This window comes from Acanthochromis polyacanthus, chromosome 1, assembly GCF_021347895.1.
Source record: "Acanthochromis polyacanthus isolate Apoly-LR-REF ecotype Palm Island chromosome 1, KAUST_Apoly_ChrSc, whole genome shotgun sequence".
In the NCBI taxonomy this organism is placed as follows: Eukaryota; Metazoa; Chordata; class Actinopteri; family Pomacentridae; genus Acanthochromis; species Acanthochromis polyacanthus.
The window spans coordinates 39,440,866-39,446,910 of NC_067113.1; positions in this window are offsets into that span (position 1 = coordinate 39,440,866).

Sequence of the window (6,045 nt, forward strand, 5' to 3'; positions counted from 1 at the left end):
TCAGTCTGGCATACAGCTGCTTGGCTTCCTGCAGAGCAGAAACACTTTTTTCTGCTGTTTATACTGAAGTAAAGTGACAATGAAGAATATTTCTGTTTTAAAAAACATAAAAGTAAAATAATTTTAAAAATGGCAGACAGTCATGACATCATCAGTCCATTTGTAATCAGCTCCATGTCAGATAAGAAATATTCTGAGATAAAATTACAATATTTATGCATGTTATGTGAAAACATGCAAAACCAATACATCTGAGCATTTTCTTTAAAAAATAACAGATTTTATTGTTTAATTGTTTAAAATTCCCTGAAGTCCAAATATGGAAATCCAAATGTTCATGTTGCTAAATTTTGTGATTACGATCAGAGAAAAGCAGGAAATTGCCAAATATCCACATCTGATAAGCTGATACCAGAGAGTTCTTAATAAAGGAGCTCCTCAGGGTTCTAGTTTGGGTTCATTAATGTTTTTATTTTGTCTTCATTCTGACTAAAAGTCCATCTCTTTACAGACGACTCAACTTTATATCTATGAAACTTCTACTGTCCATTTCTGACTTCTTCTAATTATCCCTTCATGTTTTTTTCTCCATTTTGACTTGTGACTTGAGCAGATGATGTCACGTGATGTCATGCCTGTTCTCCTCTCCTATTGGCTCCAGCAACTGCGGAGGTCAAAGGTCAAAGGTCAAAGCAACCAATGAGGTCAAAGAGGAAACAGCAGAAACAGCAGCGTGTTCGGGTGTGTGGGTTACTGTAACAGTGAAGCGTGTCGGAGCGCGTTGATGAGAACACGCCTACACACACACACACACACACACACACACACACACACACACACACAGCTGTGTTTCCACAACACCAGCAACACAAAACACACTCAGGGTTTGCATCACTTCACAGGACTCACATTAAACCGAGTGTTTATCGTAGTTTAATGATTCCAGTCGACACAATGTGACGGATTTATGTCCTCACAACACCAGCAACACACACAGACACACACACACACACACACACACACACACAGATACAAAGATACAACACCACAACAGGAACATAAAGAGGAAGAGACACAAGTTTAGTTTTTATTTTTGTTTGCATCATTCTGACGTGGTTGTGTCTCTTTGGATTCGTTTTGCGTCTCATTGCATCTTTCTTTAGCTGTTTTGTGTCTCTTTGCATCTTTTTGTTGCTGTATGTTGTATCGTTAAAGCTCCCAATAGCAGTTTTGTGTCTTATTGCATCTTTTAATTGCTGTTGTGCGTCTCTTTGCATCATTTTGTGTAGCTGTTGCGTGTCTGTTTGTCGCCTCTTCACATCTTTATGTGCCACACAGACACTCAGTGTTTACTAGTGCTGTGAAGCCACACCCGAACAGGAAGGAGTCCCCAGAATAGAGTCGCCCTCCACCCAACCAGCTTCCCTTCCACAGACACACACTTCCTCTGAGAATGTTGTGCGTCGAATGCACTGCGAGTTGTCACACTTCTAGAAGTAAAAGTACACAAAGGAACTGAGTTTAAAATGACAGACTCACAGTGACAGGACTGTGTCATGTTTGTTGTCGCTCTGATGTGAAGACGTGTTTCATCACCTTCGTTCTTTAATCGACTGTTTGTGTGTCTGTTGTTGTGAAAGACGAAAAGCACAACAGCAAAAACACTCAAAACAGCAAGATACACACAACAACGAAACAGAGACACAAACTGAACAGAAGTTGAAGTAAAACAGACACACAACCACTGGAGAGACGCAACAGGAAAGCAAAGAGGAAGAGATGCAAACTATAAAGTTGTGTGTTTGCTTTGAGCTGTCACTGTTGTGTGTCTCCTCCTAGTAATTTTGAGTCATTTAGTGTCTTTTTGTAGTTACTTTGTGTGTCTGTACTCATTTTGCATCGTTCAGTAGCTTTTGTGTGTCGTTTTTTTGTAGTTTTGTATCTTTTTGTAGGTACTTTGCGTCTTGGTGTAGCTATTGCCACAATCCTCCTTCACAATCTATGATTATACCCTCTTGCATCTTGCATCTTTTGTAGTTTTTTTTTGTAAATTTGTGTGTCATTTTTTGTCATTTTGTATGTTTGTGTAGTTGTTGTCTCTTCTGAATAGTTTCATGTCTTTTTTACATATTTTTTTTGTCTCACTTTGCATCTTTGTGTGTCCGTTTTGTGCTTTTATACTCATTTTTTCATTGTTCTGTTGCTATTGTGGGTCTTTTTGTAATCCCTTTGTATCTTCCTTTTACGGTTGTGTGTCTTCTTGCGTCTTTTTTGGGTCCTTCTGTGTCTCTACAATAACTCTAGATTATTCAATAGCTATTGTATGTCGCTTTTTGTAGTTTTGTGTCCTTTTGTAGTCACTGTACATCTTTGTGTAGCTGTTGTGTGTCTCTTTGTGGTCATTGTGCATCTCCTTTTGTCACTTTGTATTAATTTTTAGTTGTTGTGTGTCTTTTTTGGTTGGTTTTATGTCTTTTTGTCATTTTCTTGCATCTTTCTTTTTTGTGTGCCTTCCTGCATCTTTGTGTATCAGTTTTGTGTGTTCATACTAACGTTTTGTTGATCTGTTGTCATTTTGTGTCTCTTTGTGGCTGTGTATCTCAGTTTCTTCGATGTTTGTGGTTGTTTTGCTCATTTTTCTGTCCTGCAGGTGAAATTCTGGCTCCTGATTGGTTCCTTTAGCTCAGAACAAACCAGCTTAAAGAATTAAAACGCCTCAAATAAAACTGGTTTTATCCTCAGCTGCTGATGAAGGCCTTCCTCCTGCTGACCTTCCTGAGCTTTCAACCGGTTTTTAGACAGATCTGATGCTTGAATCTCAGACTTCATCTGATCTCAGCAGCCGAGAATCACAGAAGAATAAATTATGGAACTTCAAAGAGGAAAAATCATCAGCATGTCAATGATCAACCGCACACAAACACACACTAATACAAACTCATCAATCTAGCTGTTGCCAGGCGACCACAACAGCGAGCGTCATTCGGTTTGTTTGCTCTGCGGCGACTTTCTGCCTCATTTACGCGGCCAATCAGACGCCAGCGTCGCCGCCCCAGCAGGAAGTTGTTACCTTTGGAGATGAACAGGTGAGAAAATGACGGCTGTGTGTCTTTGGATGAAGCTCAGTGATCTAGTATTTTACTTTATGATCAAAACAACAAAAGTCAAACAAAAAGCAACCAAAACAAGACAAAATATCACAAAAAATATACGGAAAAGTTACAAAGTGAAAAGCAAAAGAAAAAATGGACAAATGACAAGTCAGACAAAAAAAAAAACACAAAACAACAAAAACGAGACAAAAATGGCATAAGTGAGAAACAAAACAAAAAAATAGAGAAAAAATACAAGTGAGACAAAAAGGAAACACAAAATGTCAAAAGTCAGACAAAAAAAGATTAAAAACAACAAAAACAAGACAAAATATTACAAAAACGGGACAAGAAATGACAAGAAAATGAGACAAACGACACAAAACAAAACCAAAAAGAGAAAAAATTGGAATAAAATGTTACAAAGCAACAAATAGTAGGACTAAAATAAGACAAAAAATTAAACAAATGACACAGAGACAAAAAATGACAAAAAAGACACAAACAACATAATTTATGCACAAAACAACGCATAAAATGAAACACAAAATTACAAAAACAAGTAACAAAATGACAACAACGTAAGACAAAAAACAACACAAAACATTACAAAAATGAGAAACAACGTGACAAAAAATAAGACAAACGGCATGAAACAAAAGAGACAAAAAATTACAAGGCAGCAAAAAATGGACAAATGACAAGTCAGACAAAAAACACAAAACAAAATGAGACAAAAATGACATAAGTAAGAAACAAAACAACAAAAAATAGACAAAAAATACAAGTGAGACAAAAAGGAAACACAAAATGTCAAAAGTCAGACAAAAAAGATAAAAACAACAAAAGCATGAGACAAATGACAAAAATGAGACAAAAAAACAACAAAGTCAAGACAAAACATTACAAAAATGAGAAAAAAAATGCCAAAAGAAAAATCCAGTATTTTACTTTCTGATCCAAACAACTTGTCATGGTCTAGAAATTATTTTAAATTTATAGTTTTACTAATTTACAATCTGCAGTTAATGTCTTCTCTGTAGTTTTTACACTTTGATTGGACCCTCTGGAGGACCACTTTTGGACCACGGGCCTCATGTTGGACACCCCTGGTTTCGATTTATTACATTAAAAATTCAGCTGCTACGGTAGGAACTCACAGTCATTTCATTTCTGTGATTCAAATGTTTATATGTTTTTAAATCTTTACATGTCCATCTTTATTATTGATTTAGACCCTGCATGGAGGAGGCATCATCATTGTATCAGCCTGTATTCTAGTTCATCTGTAACTATCATCAACACCTTTTAAAACTTACAGGGCTTCAAATCATCCCATCAGGACGACCACAGTCATCAACTGGCCTGTGGCGCCATCTGCTGGTTAAAATCATGTTGCAGGTTTTTAAAACCCAGAAAAATAAACAGAACATTTCATGTCCTTTTAATTAAATAAAAAAAAAATCCTCAAAACACACTTATTTAAATAATAAAAGCCGTTTTGTATCTCTGAAATCCCACTGCATCTTTCTGTAGTTTTGTCGTGTTTACATTTCACTCAGTTCTGCTTTTCTTAGCTCTTAGTTGTTGCTTGGTTCTAGTTCTGCTTCCTTGCTCTTAGTAAACCTGCTTTTTGCTCTCTAGTTCTTAATTTATGTAGTTTTTGCCTTTTTATATCTTATTTTGTACATTGCATTTAAATTTATACCATTTATTTTATCTCAGAACCTTCCAAGTGTTTATTTAATGTCTAATGTTGCAGAAAGAGAGAATGACATAATTTCGATTCTGGGTATGTCATGTACGTATTGAAGAATTGACAATAAAGCTGACTGACTTTTGTAATTTGGTGTCTTTGCATCTTTTCATGGCCGCTTTGTGTATTTGTTGTCACTACGTTTTTGTAGCTGCTGCTCATGTTTTAGTCATTTAGTGTCTCTCGTGTCGTTTCTTTGCATCTTTCTGTAGCCATTTAGAAGTTATTTTGTAGCTGTTTTATCTTTGTATCTTTCTGTGACCATTTTGTCTCTTGGATTTTTGTTTCTTTGCTTCTGCAGCCATTTGTGTCTCCTTATGGTCATCTAGCATTTTTTTCCAGCTATTTTGCATCTTTCTATAGCCGTTTTGTCTCTTTGTAGTCACTGCATCTTTGTGTAGCTTCTGCATGTATTATTTTGCGTCTTTGTTGTAGTCTTTTGTCTCTGTATCTTGGCGTCTTTTAGTAGCCGTTTTATCTTTTGTTTCTTTGCATCCTCCTGTAGCTGTTTGTCTCCCTGCATCTTTCTGTGTTTTATCTTTTTGTGTCTTTGCATCTTTTCATAACCGTTTCGTGTATTCGTTGTTAGCTGCTCGTCTTTTAGTGTCTCTTGTGTCTTTGAATCTTTCTGTAGCTATTTTGCATCTTTTTGTAGTTTTGTCTTTGCATCACAGGCGTTTTGAGTATTTGTAGTCACCGCATCTTGTTGTAGCTGCTGCACGTTCTTTAGTCATTTTGTGTCTCTTAGGATCTTTGTCTCTTTGTAATCTGCAGACTGTCACCATTTTGTCTTTGTAGTTGCTTTGTCTCTTGCTTCTTTCCATCTTTCAGTATCTGCCTTTGTAGCCACCACACATCTTTCAGCAGCTATTTTGTCTTGTTGAATCTTTCTGTAGCAATTTTCCATCTTTTTGTAGTTTTGTGTTTTTGTGTGTTTGCATAGGCATTTTGAGCCTTTGCAGCCTATGCATCTTTCTGTAGCTGCTGCATGTCTCTCCCAAGTCATTTCCTGTCTGTAATTGTTTTAAAAGCTGTTAGTAATTTGAAGTTGTTTGAATCTCTTCGCATTGTTCTGTTGTGTTTTTGTAGTTTTGTGTCTTTGCATCTTTTTACCCCCCTTTATTGTCTCTGTCATAATGTCACCTTGCGTGCTTCTGTTGACGTTTTACTGCCTCCTGTGTTAAGTCTGAAATGAAT